The sequence below is a fragment of the Podarcis raffonei genome, chromosome 13 (assembly GCF_027172205.1).
Source record: "Podarcis raffonei isolate rPodRaf1 chromosome 13, rPodRaf1.pri, whole genome shotgun sequence".
NCBI classification, from domain to species: domain Eukaryota; kingdom Metazoa; phylum Chordata; class Lepidosauria; order Squamata; family Lacertidae; genus Podarcis; species Podarcis raffonei.
Window position 1 is genome coordinate 15,197,190 of NC_070614.1, and position 19,230 is coordinate 15,216,419.

A 19,230-nucleotide genomic window follows, 5' to 3' on the forward strand; every position below is an offset into this window, starting at 1 on the left:
GAAAAAGATGTTCAAAATAACTTTTATTAAAACCAAACCAAACCCAGAAGGTTTTCTTTGGGGAATTATGGGGACAGAACGACCTAAATGGTACAGAAATGTATTCATGTATGCGACTATAGCGGCAAGAATGTTACTTGCCCAAAAACAGAAAGAAGCCGAAGTCCCAGAAAAAGAAGAATGTGTACAAAAACGTATGGATTATGCAAGAATGGCGAAACTTGCCGGAAGAATAAGAAATCAAGATATCAAACTTTTTATAAAAGAGTGGAAGTGGTTTATTGAATATTTACAGATAAATTGTAAACAGATAAAAACACTGGCAGGATTAATGCAATAGCCTGCAGTTACATAAGAGCATATATTTAAAGAAGGTAAACAAATGAGTAAGTTAAGTGAATTTGGATATGCAGAAGATATTAAAAATAAATTTAAGGAACCGCAAGAAGAGGGGGAAGTCAAGTTTTAAAATGTCAAAATGATTGTAAAATCAGTAAAATGTATATATCTGAAAAACATAGATTATTATTATTTTTAAAAGCGAGATATGAAGACACACATATGCATGTGTGAACCAGCCTTTCCCCTTTTCTGTACAAGTTTGTTTTTATAGGGGGAGCTGTGGAAAATTACCCCCAAGTCGGAAGAAATGGGGTTAGGCCCCCATTGAAATCAAGTTATGTGTCTCTTTTTTACATACACAGTTAATTTAGCCATAGTCTAAGGGCTGGCAATTCTTTTACTCAATTAGGCTGTTAAAACCTCACTGATCTGTAACAATGGTTTGTTGTATTTTCACGCCATCCCAGCCTATAGCTCATAGGGTGCGGCAGAACTCCAGCCTCTTTTGTAACTGGCTGTACCCCAAAAACCACTTTTTTCACCTGGTACCAACTAGTGGAGTTCTATTAAAAAATAAATAAATGGATCCCACAATCATGAGATCTACTTGAGCCCGATTTCAAACAGGTGGGTTCCCCAACCCACCCTGGTTTCTCCCTACTTCTTTCCTCTAAACATTTATTTCCAAACTGCCTCGTCCTCTGCTTTGGGAAGATTCACCCACTCCCAATTCCTGCCAAATTTTACACAATAGTTTAGCTTTCACGGTAAAAAGGAAGAAAGGGAAAAGCTTTTGTGGCCAGCTTTCTCAAGTGACTCTGTTTTCGTGCTTTTAAATAGCACACTGACATGTAATAGAGGAAGATTTTCCTGGCATGGAGATGAGGAAAACATCGCCCACTTAATTTCTCCACGCCAGGCGGCTGTTAACTGTGCAGGAACAGGGTCTGGGTTTTTTTGTTTTATGAAAGTTGGCAACCCTGAAACCAGCAAGAATACAACATTCTGCAAGTTTGTGTAATCATTACTGCGTGCAGTTAAATAATCTGACAAACTGTGTACACACCATATATTTAAGACACATTTAAAGCACATGACCTCCCCCAAAGAATCATGGGGATTGTAGTTTTTTTAGGGATGCTGGAAAAACTACAGTTCCCATGATTCTTTGGGGGTAAGTCATGTGCTTTAAATGCATTGTGTATATGCAGCCTGAGTTTCTTCGGCCGTGTACACACTATACATTTAAAGCACATTCCTTCTCTCAAAGAAATTATGGGTATTGTAGTTTATCCCTCACAGAGCTACAATTTCCAGCAACCCGTTAACAAACTACAGTTACCGGAATTATAGCCCTGGTTACAATGCAATAAAATTTATTACTGTAGAGTTCGCTTATTCCTTCAAGTGACTATTTTGGGTTCCTCTCTCCCCACTTCCAATTTATCACAGTGATTGAACCTATCTGTTTGGTTTGTTTACTTATTGGATTTCCTGCCTGCCCTTTTCCATAAGCATTTAAAAATAAAAATTACGGTATTAAAACCAATTTATAACTAGGAGAATGGAGTGGCTCCTTTGATTCTTTCCTCCTTTCTCAGCACAGCAGGCCTGCAGATTTGCGTACTGGCTGGCTGGATTTTCCTGAGGGCTGATGGAGCCAAAGTTACTGAGTCAGAAGCATTTTGGCTTATGGGATTCCCCCAGCCTTTTGGCTCTGCTTCTGCTTTCCAATGCATTTTTGGAATTTCTTGAAGCAGGAACTACTTTCTCGTGTTTTCCGTTTGCTCAGGAGAGCTCAGTAAGCAGGAAGGACCAACAGGAGATCTCAGATGGGATCTTCCAATATACAGTGGTACCTCAGGTCACATACGCTTCAGGTTACATACGCTTCAGGTTACAGACTCCGCTAACCCAAAAATAGTACCTCAGGTTAAGAACTTTGCTTCAGGATGAGAACAGAAATCGTGCTCCGGCGGCGCGGCAGCAGCAGGAGGCCCCATTAGCTAAAGTGGTGCTTCAGGTTAAGAACAGTTTCAGGTTAAGAACGGACCTCCGGAACGAATTAAGTACTTAACCTGAGGTACCACTGTATTTTCCTTCCGCCCCCCCCTTACGAAGCAGCTGGAGTGGGGACACAAAAATACTAATTAAATCCGGGAAATCTGCCACTCAAGAATCTGCCCAGGGGCATCTTGCCCATAGAGGCAAGTGGCGTGGGGTGCCAGGGCGCCAAGTTCTGGAGGGTGCCAGGGAAGAGGCTGGGCACAGCGCCTCCTGGCATCAGCTCGCCACCCTTGCCCGCCTTGCTGAAGCAGCCCGCACCAGAGCCTCTGCCTCTTCCCTGCTGGAGGAGCTGCCCTCCAGCCATTGCCCGCCTCCTCCAGCCCCACCAAGCTGCCGGCAGTGCCGTAAAAAGGTCAGCAACTCTGAGAAACAGGGTGGGCACCGGACTCCAGAGGGATCTTTGCACCATGGTGCCGGATATACTTAAGATGGCCCTGAATCTGCCACAAGCTCTACTGGGGGGTGGGAAATGAGAATCATCCCTTACAGAACCTCATACCCTCCAACATTTCTCCAATAAAAATAGGGACATCCTTGGGAAAAGCAGGACATTCTGGGATCAACTCAGAAACCAGGACAGCTTCTGTAAATCCAGGACTGTCCCTGGAAAATAGGGACACTTGGAGGGTAAGCCGGGCTTAGTTTCCTTGGAATGAAGGTCAGTGGAGAACAGGGCCGGCCCACCCATAAGGCAAGGTGAGGCAACTGCCACGGTGGCAGGATAGCAGATCCAGCTTCCAAGAAATGCATTTATTGCGGTGGCAGTGACAGCTATGGCACTCTTCTTGGAGGCCAGACCTCCACAGTGGCCTCTTGGCAAACAGGAAGTGATGCTGGTCCCCTCCCACCCTGGTTCCCAATTTAGATCTTTATCCTCCCCTAGTTCCTGATGTCGATCTTCACTCACTTCTTCTTCCCTGGCAGGCCTCAGGTACCAAAATGTCTTGGGCCAGCCCTGGCAGAGACTGCAGGGTCTTTAGGATAAATGGCTTTGTTGTTGTTGTTTAGTCGTTTAGTCGTGTCCGACTCTTCGTGACCCCATGGACCAGAGCACACCAGGCACTCCTGTCTTCCACTGCCTCCCGCAGTTTGGTCAAACTCATGTTAGTTTCGAGAACACTGTCCAACCATCTCGTCCTCTGTCGCCCCCTTCTCCTTGTGCCCTCCATCTTTCCCAACATCAGGGTCTTCTCCAGGGAGTCTTCTCTTCTCATGAGGTGGCCAAAGTATTGGAGCCTCAGCTTCAGGATCTGTCCTTCCAGTGAGCACTCAGGGCTGATTTCCTTAAGAATGGATAGGTTTGATCTTCTTGCAGTCCATGGGACTCTCAAGAGTCTCCTCCAGCACCATAATTCAAAAGCATCTTACACATATATACAACCTGAGCATAGGCTGGCGGGACTCACAACATTGACCCTCCCAACAGATCTCACTTCCCCTTTAGGCTTCCAGGGAAGCTACAAAGTCCACCGCAGAGCAAGACATGTCTCCCTCTCTCTAATCCTGAGTGGATATAGGATCACAAGCCTGGAAGGGATCCAAGTATATCATCTAGACTAGCCCTGCCACACCCGAACCCCATAACAGTACTATATGCAGAACACCGGACAGCAGACAGTCACCTCTTCCGAGTCCCGCCAACCAATCTTTCCCCGTTTTCTTCTGCGGTAAAGTCCGGAGGAAGCAGAGAGCAAAGGGTTTTGACACCCCGCATGGTTCTGCAAGAGATGGGTTCAAGGAATAACCGCCCAGTGACAACGGCAGACAACCTTGCTTAGGACTGAATGTTCAAGAAAGGGCCGGCCCACAATATTTTGGCACCTGAGGCGAACCACAAAATGGCGCTTCTCCTCCCTACCAGGGGAAAAGGGGTGAGGGAAGAGCTACTTTAGAAACAAGGTTGAAGCAGGAATCAAAGGCTATTGCAGGACAAAAGGGGCCCACTCTGAATCACAGCAAGCAGCTGCAGAGCACAGGAGGGCAGCCCCATTTCCTCCCTAGGAAGGAGACCTCACACAGCCTTCTCTTTGCGGCGAGGCTGCTGCAGAGACGGCGTTGCGGGAAGTCTGCCAAGGAGGCAGGAGATCTGGCCTCTGAGGAGCGAGCCGTTGCAGCAGCAGGCGAGGCATTCCTTGGAGAAAGGACCTGCCGCCCCTATGGCTCGACCACCTGAGGCAGTTGCCCAACCTTGCCTCATGGGTGGGCCAGCCCTGGTTCAAGAGCACCTCGCCTGGTTCTGTCTTCAACGGCTGATGCTGCTTCTGTCTTCAACGGCTGGTAGGTAAAGGACCTCTGGACGGTTAAGTCCAGTCAAAGGCGACTATGGGGTTGCGGCGCTCATCTTGCTTTCAGGCCGAGGGAGCCGGCGTTTGTCCACAGACAGTTTTCTGGGTCATGTGGCCAGTGTGACTAAACTGCTTCTGGCGCAACGGGACACCGTGATGGAAACCAGAGTGCACAGAAATGCCATTTACCTTCCTGTTGCAGCGGTATCTATTTATCTACTTGCACTGGTGTGCTTTCGAACTGCTAGGTTGGCAGGAGCTGGGACAGAGCAACGGGAGCTCACTCTGCCATGGGGATTCGAACCGCCGACCTTCTGATCAGCAAGCACAAGAGGCTCAGTGGTTTAGACCACAGCACCAGGTGAACCTCCCTCTGGGGACGAAACAAAATTTAAAAATTCTTTCTAGTAGAGACCAACTAAGTTTGTTATTGGTATGAGCTTTCATGTGCATGCACATTTCTTCAGATACCAATTCTTCAGATTTCTCCCTCTGGGGAAATATTGACTGCAAGTGAACAGGGCCAGCGGGCTCTTTGCCCCGGTGTCCTGGAAGAGGGACCAGACAAAACAGCTCTCCTTTCTGTTGATTGTTAAAGCAGCTGGTGGCTGAGACTCCTGTCTTCTGTGGTGCTTGACCTTGAGGAAACAGGGCTCTCTGCGGCAGCAGCCCTGCCTGGGTTATATGCGCCTGTCTGAGGAGCTCTAATGTGTGCATAAGATTTGCACTCTTGGTGTGCACAAGGGTACGTTCGAATGAATAAAATGAAAGGGGCCTTTAACAGAGCAGATCTGCAGCACGTAGAATGAAAGTTTTGTATTGTTTATAACACTTGATAGGAAGCCGCCCAGAGTGGCTGGGGAAACTCAGCCAGATGGGCGGGATATAAATATATTATTATTATTATTATTATTATTATTATTATTATTATTAGCCACTTTGCAGCCGCTTATTGTTGTCTCCTCATGTATTTACTTAATCAATTCACACACACGCATCCCTCAGGGCAGCATACAGTGGTACCTCGGGTTAAGAACTTAATTCATTCTGGAGGTCCGTTCTTAACCTGAAACTGTTCTTAACCTGAGGTACCACTTTAGCTAATGGGGTCTCCTGCTGCCACGCGATTTCTGTTCTCATCCTGAAGCAAAGTTCTTAACCCGAGGTACTATTTATAGATTAGCGGAGTCTGTAACCTGAAGCGTATGTAAACTGAAGCGTATGTAACCCGAAGTACCACTGTATATGGTCTCACTATGGTTTGGTTTTCCATCAGGCATTGAGCAAATTCACATCCAGCCATGCTACAGAATCGGATGCTCTCAGAAATCACTGAGCCGCATTTCCTAAGCTCATTGCTGTTTCACAGTTGTTATTACCAGGGCTTTTTTTCCAGCTGGAATGGGTCAGGACCACAATAGCTCAAGGACCGCCTCTTTCCATATGAACCTACCCTGAGATCATCTTCTGAGGCCCTTCTTCATGTGCTCTAGGGGTCCAGAGTGTGGCAAACAAGAACGGGGCCTTCTCTGCAGTGGCTCCCTGTCTGTGGAATGCTCTCCCCAGGGAAGTTTGCCTCGCGCCTTCACTATACACCTTTAGGCACCAGGCAAAAACGTTCCTTTTTAACCAGGCCTTTGGTTGATCTGATTGACATCCTATACCTTTTTAAAATGTGGCTCTTTTGGGGGGTATTATTGAGTTGTTTTTATTTTCAATATATATATTGTGGTTTTTATGTTGATATTTTCTGCCCTGAGTCCTCCAGGTATAGGGCGGTATATAAATTCAATAAATAATAATAATAAATAAATTGCCACTCTAAGAGAACGAGCGAGGTGTTCATGGTGAGTTCCGGCTCCTCTTCTTCTAGAAATCAGCACTGGATATTACTACTGCTACTGTGTACATAATAATAATGAATAGCAATGACGGCAACAGATGAGTACACAAGCACTAGATTTGCAGTGAGCCACTGAGCCCCTCCGAGAGAACAGCTAAGTTCATTATATACCATCTTGCAGGTGGTAGTGGTCCGTGGCTGTATCGTCACTAACCCTAAGTCCAATAAGTAGCGATAATCCACAAGCACACTCCACCTAGAAATGGCCATAACAAGGATAACTTGTGCCAAAGGCATTCTTCTTAGGAGATAAATCTGTGTGTGATTTATGGCTCACATAAGAGAGCTCCTCCACGCAAAAAAAAAAATCCCTGCACACACTCAACCAGCATGTCAGGGGTAGTAAGCCTAGATTTGAATGTCTCTCCCTCATAGCTAGTTTGTGTGTGTGTGAGTGATATATATATATAGAGAGAGAGAGAGAGAGGATTTAATTATTTGTTGTTGATATAGAGAAGCAGTCCGTCGGGATAAGCCCTGCTCTTTAGTGGTGCAGCCCAGACACAGGTTTGCTGCATCAATCACTGCCTTGCCACAATATTGCATTTCCCCAGCTTAAAAAGCATTATTTTTTAATATTTAACGCTGTATTGTTTTTAATACTTGATTGGGAGCCGCCCAGAGTGGCTGGGGAAACTCAGCCAGATGGGCGGGGTATAAATAGTAAATTTATTATTATTGTTGTTGTTGTTGTTGTTGTTGTTGTTGTTGTTGTTGTTGTTATTATTATTATTGCTGTGGGTGCTTCAGTCAATGTGATTCCCCATCTGCAAAACAGCAACCGATTGTGCAGATGGATGGATGCATCAAATCTTCAAGAGGCCAAATGGGTACAAACAATGACAACATGCTATCATTTATTCCACTTCAAACCAACCTCCAATCCTGGTTCTCTGCAAAGCCCCCAAGTTAGCATGCAAAATTGTTATATGTATATGTATATATATATATATATATATATATGTATATATATATGTGTATATATATATATATATATATATACACACAGCAACGATCAATATATATATATATATACAGCAACGATCATCAACAAACCAATTACTGCTCTGGCAACATGTTGGCGTTTCTTCCCCCCCTTTTAAAAAATTTGCTGTTGCAACACATCTGCAAAACGTTTTGGGGTTTTTTTTTAATAATAATTTTTATTCGTTTTAAATTGCAACAATCCAATAACAGCCTCATTACAACAAGGCCAAATTAGAATACAATTAATAATACCAATCACTGAGATGCCATTGAGGTGCTAGAGTTGATGGTTTGATGACGCATCTGCAAAACATTTTGCAGCAAAACACCTTTCCTTGTTTCATGAGGTTGGTGATTTTTGATTTCCCAGGGAAGCCGTTCAAAACCTGCGCCGTGCATCTTGCCAGGTAAGCGGTGTTCAGAGAATTCGCCTCTCTCCTCCTTGCAGCCCGCATCCCATTCAGAGACTACAAGTCCCAGCATGCAGTGCGACGCGCCTGAGCTCATCGAGAGCTGCATGTTGGGAACGGGGTGCGAGTAGGAGACGAGATCAATAATTGTCTGCCATATTGGACGCCCGAGTGTGCTGGGGTGGGGGGAAGGGAAGGGATCGGAAGTCTGGAGCTTGTGCAGATTTTGCATTTTAATTTATTTATTTTTTTGCATATAAGCCTTAGGCTGTAGCTTACTGAGATACCTGCGCCGTCTCTCCACGCACACGATCAGATTGCAGCTTTTGCAAATCCCCCCATGTCCTTTTAAACAGCTGTTACGACGGAGAACTTGCAACAGTTGAGAATTTTAAAAAAGAATATATTTTTTAACCCATTGCAGCATTGCAAAAAAAAAAAGTGGGTGGGGAAGGAAAGAACTACACCTGTTGGACTTATGCCTGTCGTGCAGCTGTGTTGAAAGGTACTAGGGGAGCCCTGCCAAAGCTGGGCGGGAGGTGGCTCGACTCGAACAGGAGATGGGGTGAGGAGGAGGGAAATCCCAGCCACATACAAAGTATCTTCTTTCTTTTTAATAATAATAATAATAATAGTAAAGGTTTGTGAAATGCTGCAGCAGATGTAGCTAAGCTTCTGCCACCCGTCAGAGTGAAACCTCAGGGAGGAGGGATCCGGCCTGCAAACGACACAAAATAAACCATGCATATAATAAAAACAGAATTAAATAATAATAATAATAGAGCACATGGGAGAGCATGTTCGTGATCCTATACAGGACTGATGGTGATGGAAGGAGGGGGGGATTTAACTCAGGAGGTGTCCTGTCCCCCATGTAGAAAGAAGACTCTGGGATCAATCCTGTCTTGCCCTCCAAATAAAAAAATATCACAGGCAGGAGGAAGCCCTGCTGCTAAAAAGCTACCTTCAGCCAGAAGGGAAGGGACCTGTGGCAGATGAGACTCAGCCTTGATGCTCAGATGTGTCTGTCATAAGGCCTTTTCGTACTTGTGTCCTCCATTTTAAGGGAAGGAAAACCAGGCCTGCCTCTCGGTTTTGCACCGTGGAAACACAGATGGGACTTCTGACATGAAGAATTTCCCCTGCCATGGAAATGGAAGTTGATAGGCAAAGCTTTGCCTCCGCCTCCTAAATTTCTCGGCATCAGAAGGTGCAGAGGAGCAGGACTGGTGGGAAGAAGGTGGCAACCCAGGTCAATAGTGATGTTAAAAGATGGCTTTTACCCAACAATATGTTTTGTTTCCCCCCCAAAAAAAATTATTCATTTTTTAACACAAATAAACAACACAAACAGAAAAACAAACAATACAAATTCTTGTCTTATCCTTATTTTTTCTAAACATTGCTAGGTGGACTTCCCCAAGTCCCCCCATCTGATTTTCATTTTACCTCATAAAAATCTTCACATTTTATTACTTACAAATAATACTGTTTTAAAATACACTATCTCCTACTTCTAACCCTACAGCCTATATCCACTTCCAAAGCTGTTCTAAGATTTAAATATTAACATATTTTTTCAAATATTCCTTAAACTTCTTCCAGTCTTCTTCCACCGTCTCTTCTCTCTGGTCTCGGAGTCTCCCGGTCAGTTCGGCAAGTTCCATATAGTCCATCATCTTCATCTGCCATTCTTTGATAGTTGGTGAATCTTGTTTCTTCCAATTCTTCGCTAGTAATATTTGCGCAGCTGTTGTGGCATACAGAAAGTACCGTATTTTTCGCTCCATAAGACACACCTGACCATAAGATGCACCTAGTTTTTAGAGGAAAACAAGGAAAAAAAATATTCTGAATGAAAGTGGATGTATGATTTTTGTGGTTCATGCTGTGGCCACAGACATGTGATCTGATGGTGAATTTGGGGTGACCCGATGCAAAAATCTGAGGATCCATGTGGATCCGTGCTTTGTAACCATGTTTTTGCACCATTGCGGCCCCAGGAAACAGTGGGTGCGTGGATGCATCTGAAGGCAGCCCTGTTCAGGGAAGTTTTTAATATGTGACATTTTAGTGTGTTTTTCATCTTTGTTGGAAGCCGCCCAGAGTGGCTGGGGAAACCCAGCCAGATGGGCGGGGTACAAATAATAAATTATTATTATTATTATTATTATTATTATTATTATTATTATTATTGTGGTTCATGCTGTGGCCACAGACATGTGATCTGATGGTGAATTTGGGGTGACCCAGTGTAAAAATCCTGAGGCTTTTACCTCCCCCCTCCCAGGCAGCCTCTGCTAGCTTCCCTTATCTCTCTTCCGATCCCACTGATCAGCTGTTTCCTTTCTACACTCCCTTCCCACTTGTTTGCCTTAGTGTCTTTTCCTTACCTGGAGCAGTTTTTTGCTCCTCCTTTTCTTCTAATTTCTCTCCTTATTGCTTTAGTCTTCCTGTTTCCCCCCTTTGCAAGTTTGCTGTCTTTACCTCCCCCCTCCCAGACAGCCTCCTTTATCTCTAACGTCCCTTATCTCTCTCCCCGATCGGCAAACGATCAGCTGCTTTGTTTCAACACCCACTTCCCTCTTTCAAAAAAATAAATAAAATGCACGATCTGCTTTTTGCCCCTGGGCAATTCGGCTCCAGGGGCCACGCATTCGCTCCATAAGACGCACAGACATTTCCCCTTACTTTTTAGGAAGAAAAAAGTGTGTCTTATGGAGCAAAAAATACGGTATACCCAACAACATGTTGCAGCTCGGCTGCAGGGGAAAGGCTGCTTCGTCGCAACAAAAGCAGCTGCCTTCTGAAAGATGGCTTGCCCTCTGCAATAAATGAGTTTATCAGCCAAATGTTCTCTACGCTGAAAACCCTGAGCTGGGAAGCTCTGCTTTTGGGGTCTCTTTCTAGAGCTGCGGTGCCAAAGCCCAGCATGAAACTGGTAGGTCTGACTGCTGCGGGGAGATATGGGGCGGCCCACACGGTGGAAACACGGAAAATCGGGAACGGCTGGGGTGGGGCTGCCAGCCTGCCTTCGTTTGAATTGGTGTGTGCATGGGTGGGGGAAGCCTGTGGCCCTCTAGTTTTATTTTTATTTATTGAATTTATATACCGCACACACACACACATGTACATGTCTCAGGGCAGTTCACTCTAGATCAGTGTTTCCCAAACTGGGGCGTTTGGACTACAACTCCCATCATCCCTAGCTTGCAAGACCAGCAGTCACGGATGATGGGAATTGTAGTCCGAAAACAGCTGGAGACCCAAGTTTGGGAAATAGTGTTTGTTAAGAAACCAGAGGTTTTTCTTTTAGGAATAGTAGGAAATGAGATAAATAGAAAGGACTGCAAACTTTTCCAATACGCAGTAACTGCAGCGAGAATACTACTGGCCCAAAGATGGAAGCAGGAACAACTGCCGACGTTTGAAGAATGGAGAATGAAACTGATGGACTATGCAGAACTAGATAAACTAACGGGGAAGATCAGATATCTACGAGACCAAAAGTTCATCGAAGATTGGGGAAAATTTTCAGATTATTTGAAATTTATTTCTGAAAAGCAAATAACGCTAGTGGGATTTCAAGAAGCTCTGTGAATGTTTGAGGAATATTGTGTTGAAGAAAAATAAGAGAGTGAAGGTATATAAAATGCAATATAAAAATTAGGAAATGTGTAATTAAAAAATTGAATAATGGATGATTGTTAGAGAGGCTGAAGGAAGTCCAAAAGAGAAAATACGTGATAAATTTAGGTTGGATATTATAAATGTATGTTGGAAAATTAATACAAATTATTTATATATAAAAAAAAAAGTTTGGGAAATAGTGGACTAGAATTGCAGATGGAATCCAAATTCCACCAGCAACAGCCTCCTGAGGCCCCAAGTTCCTCATTCTTGATTTGGGAGCAAGGAACACAGAGATCACATTCATGTCATACATCCAAGGCGTTATGCACGGGCGTAGCCAGGATTTATTTTATTTTATTTTTATTTTATTTTATTTTATTTATGCTTTTCAGGTTTATACATTATCAACATTTCAAAACTCTACTTCCTTCCCCCTCTTTCTGCGGTCCGTTACATTTATTTTTACTATCTTCTGCCTATCCAAATTAACTTAATCTGCTCATTTATTCATCTACTTCAAATATATACTCTTGTAAAACTGCAGGTTATTACAATAATCCTGCCAATGTTCTTACCTGTTCACAGTTTATCTAAATATTCAGTAAACCATTTCCATTCTTTTATAAAAAAGTTTATCTTGATTTCTTATTCTTCCGGTAAATTTTGCCATTTCTTCATATTCCATAATTTTTTGTACCCATTCTTCCTTTGCGGGGACTTCTGTCTCTTTCCATTTTGGGGTGAGTAACATTCTTGCTGCTGTTTTAGCATACATGAATAAGTTTCTGTGCAGTTTAGGTAGTTCTGTCCCTATAATTCCCGAAAGTATTCCCAGGATTTATTTTAAGGGGGGCAGGCTTTTGGTTAGGAGGGGCTGGCTTATCTGTGACGCAATTGGTCCGTTAGTTAAGTATTTTCATTTATTTGCTACGCCCATGGCATGATGATACTACTGTTTTAAACAGTCTTGGCTTCCCCCAAAGAATCCTGGGAGCTGTAGTTTGTTAAGGGTGCAGACAGGGGTGTCAAACTCAAATTCATCGGGGGCCGCATCAGCAGTTTGGTCACCCTCAAAGGGCCGGTTGTATCTGTAGGAATGCATGTAAAGTGGAGGTTTCCTGTGTAGAACGGCCGGCGCCGCTAGAGGGCAGACGTTCTCTGGCTTGTAGGCTGCCGCGCATGCGCTGAAGAGGCGGCTTTCTTGTGTCAAAAAAAAAAAAGCAAGAATAAAAGGTGAAGGCTGGTGGCCGGCGGCGGCTACACGGGCCACATGACGAGGTCTGGCGGGCCGGATTTGGCCCGCGGGCCTTGTGTTTGACACCCGTGGTGCAGAGGATTGATAAAGGTAAAGGTACCCCTGCCCGTACGGGCCAGTCTTGACAGACTCTGGGGTTGTGCGCCCATCTCACTCAAGAGGCCGGGGGCCAGCGCTGTCCGGAGACACTTCCGGGTCACGTGGCCAGCGTGACAAAGCTGCATCTGGCGAGCCAGCGCAGCACACGGAACGCCGTTTACCTTCCCGCCAGTAAGCGGTCCCTATTTATCTACTTGCACCTGGGGGTGCTTTCGAATTGCTAGGTTGGCAGGCGCTGGGACCAGACGACGGGAGCTCACCCCGCCGCGGGGATTCGAACCACCGACCTTTCGATCGGCAAGCCCTAGGCGCTGAGGCTTTTACCCACAGCGCCACCCGCGTCCCATAACAGAGGATTGTTAGGAGGCCACAAATCCCCCCACAGAACTACAATTCCCCGGGTTCCCTGGGGGAGAGGGATTGAGAATTAAACCAGTGCAGCTCTGTGAAGGCAATAGTGATCGCTGACCAACTCTCAGCGCTTGAAGAAACTACAGCTCCCAGAATTCTTTGGGGCAAGACGCGACTGTTTAAAGTGGTGTTCAATGTATGCGGTGATTTATTTATTTTTGTAAAATACTTTTTTATTGAGTTTTACATTGCAAATTTAAATTCAAACATTAAACATAAACATCGTTTAGGATTCCCTGAATCCTCTGACTCCCCTCGCCCTTCCATGGTTACCATTTTCAATCTCTTTCAACTGCTTCACTTATTTTCTCTATTTTTCTTAAATAATCCATTTTTACCTTAATTTTTAGTACATTACAAGTGTTACTCAAATCCTGCCAAAGTTTTTAGTGGTTTACAGTGTTCTCTTAAACACATTGTGAATTTTCCCCATTCCTTCTTAAAGTTCTTCTCTTCCTGGTTTCTGATTTTCCCTGTCATTTTCACCGTTTCAGCATTGTCAATCATCTTCATCAACCATTAACCTGTTTACAGTACTTTTGTAAGTACAGTGGTACCTCGGTTTAAGAACAGTCTGGTTTAAGAACAATTTGGTTTACGAACTCCACAAAACCGGAAATAGTGTCTTGGTTTGAGAAATTTACCTCGGTCTGGGTGGCGCTGTGGGTCACAGAGCCTAGGGCTTGCCGATCAGAAGGTTGACGGTTCGAATCCCCGTGACGGGGTGAGCTCCCGTTGCTCGGTCCCAGCTCCTGCCAACCTAGCAATTGGAAAGCACGTCAAAGTGCAAGTAGATAAATAGGTACCGCTCCGGCGGGAAGGTAAACGGCGTTTCCGTGCGCTGCTCTGGTTCACCAGAAGTGGCTTAGTCATGCTGGCCACATGACCCGGAAGCTGTACGCCGGCTCGCTCGGCCAATAAAGCGAGATGAGCGCCGCAACCCCAGAGTCGGCCACGACTGGACCTAATGGTCAGGGGTCCCTTTACATTTTTAAGAACAGAATCCGAATGGTGGAAGGGCACTGGTGGCGGGAGGCCTCATTAGGGAAAGTGCGCCTCGGTTTAAGAATGGTTTCGGTTTAAGAATGGACTTCCGGAATAGATTAAGTTTGTAAACCGAGGTACCACTGTACATCAGAAACATTTCCCATTCTTTTTAAAATTTCTTGTCATCTTCATTTCTGAGCTTTCCTGTTAACTTTGCCATTTCAGCGTAGTGCATTAACTTGGTTTTCCAATTTTCTTTGGTCGGGACTGCTTCCTCTTTCATTACACTTTTCAAACTGGCCTTCCAGGAAAAAAGGCATCGTTTTGTGAAAAGGGGATGTTTCCCCCAGCCTTTAAAGGTTTCTTGATATGCTTGTGCAAAACACTTCTGAGAAGGTTGACAACCGCAACCTAGAGCAGTTTCCAACTTATACATTCAAATGTTTCCCATTTAAAAAAGCACTAGCCAAAGGACATTTAATGTCCTCCCCGTTTCCTTAAAAACGATTAATGCTTGAAGCATGGGAAGAGGAGCCTAATGGAAGAGCTGAGCAGGCGTTTGACTTACTAGCATTGCAAAACCAACATGTCAAAAGCCAAGCAAAAGGTGATAATGATAATTTTATTATTTATACTCTACCCCCACTACTGTGACTCCTCGCTGAAAGATACTGCAATGTCATCTCGGCAAATGTCTTACAACCATACACAGAAGGTTTTCCAAAAACTCTCTTTTCTGAGCTCCGTAATTGAAACAAAAAACCCCCTACCTTTCTGCCTGAGTCTAGTAAAATTTCACCTCCAGAATTTCCTGTGCTATTTCACTTTGCAGAAACAAAACAAAGCAAAGCACCCTGGTTGTTGTGGCTGGGGGGCGGGGAGGGGGAACCACCCTGTCGTATTTTGGAAAAACTTAGTAGCAGTTTCTCTTGGCATCTTGCAGCAGGCTGTATCCTTTGAGGAAGAAAGATGTTTACGTTGATTCCTAAAAGAGGCTGGCATCTCTCCCCAACCACCACCAGATCAAACAAGGAAGTGGCTTAAAATACACAGAAAACTCCCCCCGCACCTGAATGCTTTTTTTAAAAGCAGAGATTTTTTAAAGCAAGAAAAATAAAAGGGCAGGGCTTTCACACACCCCCCAAAAAAAACTCATTCCTCCTGCCCATTCCCTCAGTTGTGTTTTGCTGGTCGCATGATGCTCAGATCAGCGCTGTAGCTGCGATCTAAGTTTTATAACTTAAATTGGGGTGAGGTGGGGTGCCAAGATAGGAAGAAAGATTGGAATGCAATAGTTTGGCAGGAACTTTGTCTGGATTTCTCCATTAAAAAAAAAAAAAAACTAATGCCAATTCTGGATGAAGCAGCCAGCATGGACTGGAAAGCGAGCAAGAGGACATAAAGTTGCTAAGGCATTGCAGGATTTTATTTTCTTTCCCCTGAGCAGAGAGACCAACTCCTGGAATGCGGGGGAGTTATGGGAAAAGGAAAAGGGGCTCTGTGGGATTTGGAAAAGCGAGCATCAAATCCAAACAAGCAGAGTGCACTGGCGTGAAAGGGGCAGCAGTTCAAAAACAACACGTTATCCAGAGAAGGCTAAGGATTTTCGTTGCTCGACTGCTTCCCCCACCCACCCTTTCGCAGTTAAAAATAAGGTCCGTGAAGGCAGAAAAGTTCTGCTTCGATTGCAGCTCAGTCACTCCACATCTGAAGTTCAAAGCCACTGGTAATTTTGGCCTCCAATGTCAACAGGGGTTTTCGCGACAAGGTCCCTTCCCACTGCCACCTGTAATAATTTGGGAAGTTATACCAGCTTTTTAGGGACGCGGGTGGCACTGTGGGTTAAACCACAGAGCCTAGGACTTGCCGATCAGAAGGTCGGCGGTTCGAATCCCCACAACGGGGTGAGCTCCCGTTGCTCGGTCCCTGCTCCTGCCAACCTAGCAGTTCGAAAGCACGTCAAAGTGCAAGTAGATAAATAGGTACCGTTCCGGTGGGAAGGTAAACGGCATTTCCGTGTGCTGCTCTGGTTCGCCAGAAGCGGCTTAGTCATGCTGGCCACATGACCTGGAAGCTGTATGCCGGCTCGCTCGGCCAGTAAAGTGAGATGAGCGCCGCAACCCCAGAGTCGGCCACAACTGGACCTAATGGTCAGGGGTCCCTCTACCTTTACCTTACCAGCCTTTTAGGGGTCAGGACTTTTATGTATTTGAAAGATGAGTCATGCAAAATCCTCTTGAGGAGGCCCTGCAGCCCAGAACAGCCAGGCAGGGTCTTGTTGAATTTAGGAGGCAGCGGCCGCAAGGTGGAGATTGAAACCGGAGGACCAAGACCACATAGCCAAGGCCAAAGTCAAAGAGGAGCAAGGGGCCAACGCAGGAAATCTGGCTGAACTTGAAGGCATGTTGAGAAATGTATTTTGGTTAAGAAATAGGAGGATTTTGTAATTAGAAGGTCACGATTTAAGATTTGGATAGCATGGATATCTGTGGTTAAAAAAGAGAAAAAGTTAAAGGACCCCTGGACAGTTAAGTCCAGTCAAAGGCAACTAGGGTTGCGGCGCTCATCTCAGTTTCAGGCAAAAGGAGCCAGGGTTTGTCCACTGTCAGCTTTCCGGGTCATGTGGCCAGCAAGACTAAACCGCTTCTGGCACAACAGAACACCGTGACGGAAATCAGAGTGCACGGAAATGCTGTTTACCTTCCCGCTGCAGTGGTACCTATTTATCTACTTGTACTGGCGTGCTTTCGGACTGCTAGGTTGGCAGGAGCTGGGACAGAGCAACAGGAGCTCATTCCGTCGCAGGGAATCGAACCGCCAACCTTCTGATTGGCAAGCAAGCCCAAGAAGCTCAGTGGTTTAGACCACAGCACCACCTGTGTCCCTTTTGATATATGTGGTACAACAAGGTCAAAGTAAATGTGGAGTTTAAAAATCATTTTGTCAGACGTACTATATTGAGAGTCTGGAATAGATCCAAACCTACAGTAGTTTATATATGAAGGTACCTTTATGTATTGCAATGCAAGAAGCGCTTCGCAGAAAGGAGATGATAAGTAGTGAGAAATGGTTAAGCTATCAAGAATGATTAGAGTGGAGCCAAAGGGACTGTAAAATTAAAACAAGGGAACAACTAATCAAAGAAGGTTTCAGCATCAGTGATTTGCTCATTGACAAGTAGCTGGGAGTTTTAAGGACAAAAAGACTTTTTGGTATAGAAAAGAAAAGGACAAATTTTGAAATGCAGTTGTGTGCAGATGATGAACACCTTATTGCAAAAATGTGGAAATTGTGTTTGAAAAGTAAAATGCAAGAAGTTAAAAAGAATGCATCTCAGGGTCGTGGGTTCAAGCCTCACATTGGGCAAAAGATTCCTGCATTGCAGGGGGTTGGACTAGATGACCCTCGTGGTCCCTTTCAACTCTACAATTCTGTTTCTATGAACATCCGAAGAGGGGGAAGAGTAGGTTGTTGTTGGACCTTTCTGCCACTAGATGGCAGCAGAGACTAAGGCGTTGCAGAGGATTCCCCAAACAGCATATACCCTAACAGAAAACATACAGTTATTAAATTTGTATATAGAGCTGACTCTATACTGTATCTGTGGACATATTTTTGGCACTTTCGATGCTGGCCTTATGGTATGCCCCAAAAGCCCCTTTATTCTGAGCTGCTTTTAAATCGTTAATGTTAGATGTGTCAGTTGATTTTAAGAAAGCGTGGTGCTGACTTTTGAACTGTTTTAAACTCTTAAAAATAAAATAAACTAGAATGTAATTTATATTTTTTTATGTAAACTAACCTTGAGAGGACTTTTGGCCTAGAAGGTGGCCTTTAAATGTGTGCGTGTGCTGTAACACGTACCGTAAAAAGCTATTTTTCCAAGTGTACGTTGTTAAATTGTGCATTCGACAAAATAAACTGAGGCTGTTTTTGGCAGATGAGATTGGGGTGTATGTGTGTAATTCCTTCAGCAAGCTTCATTTTTCAATTTTTGCATCTCAGGGGTATTTGGAATGTTACCATCCCAAAATCGCAAGGTGCTTTCCTATTATTGAGCTACGATTTTGACAGCAACAATAATGTAGCGGCCCTTTAAAGCTGACTCCGAAATCCATTAAATGCTTCAGATTTTAGCAACGGCATGTATTTGGAAAGCAACCACTTAAGGATTCATTTTCCAGGGATTAGCTGTGGAGGACACAGACAGGTCATAGTATTTGCACACATATGCCGTGTCTTAAAAGATAATCTGTTAAATTTAGCAGAACATTCATATTTTTAAAAAAATAAACGAAGAATGCTGCTGAGCATCCAAGTTGACTTGGTGAGGCTGGAGGAAGCAATCTTCAGTAAACATAAAGCTAAAGGGACCCCTGACAGTTAGGTCTAGTCGTGACTGACTCTGGGGTTGCGGCGCTCATCTCGCTTTATTGGCATGACTAAGCCGCTCCTGGCGAACCAGAGCAGCGCACAGAAACGCCGTTTACCTTCCCGCCAGAGCGGTACCTATTTATCTACTTGCACTTTGACGTGCTTTTGAACTGCTAGGCTGGCAGGAGCAGGGACCGAGCAACGGGAGGGGATTCGAACTGCCAACCTTCTGATTGGCAAGTCCTAGGCTCTGTGGTTTAACCCACAGCGCCACCCGCGTCCCTCAGTAAACATAATAGTTCGTTAATTTTGGGCAATCCTTTTTTTTTTGTTGTTGTTGTTTAGGCTTTATTTCTTCTTGAAAGAAGCCTGGACTGGCATCTATAATCAAAATCTTCAAAAAACAAACAAACAAAAACAACAACTATAAAAAGACATATCTTATAAAATATACAGGAAAGTTTTGCCAAAAATGGG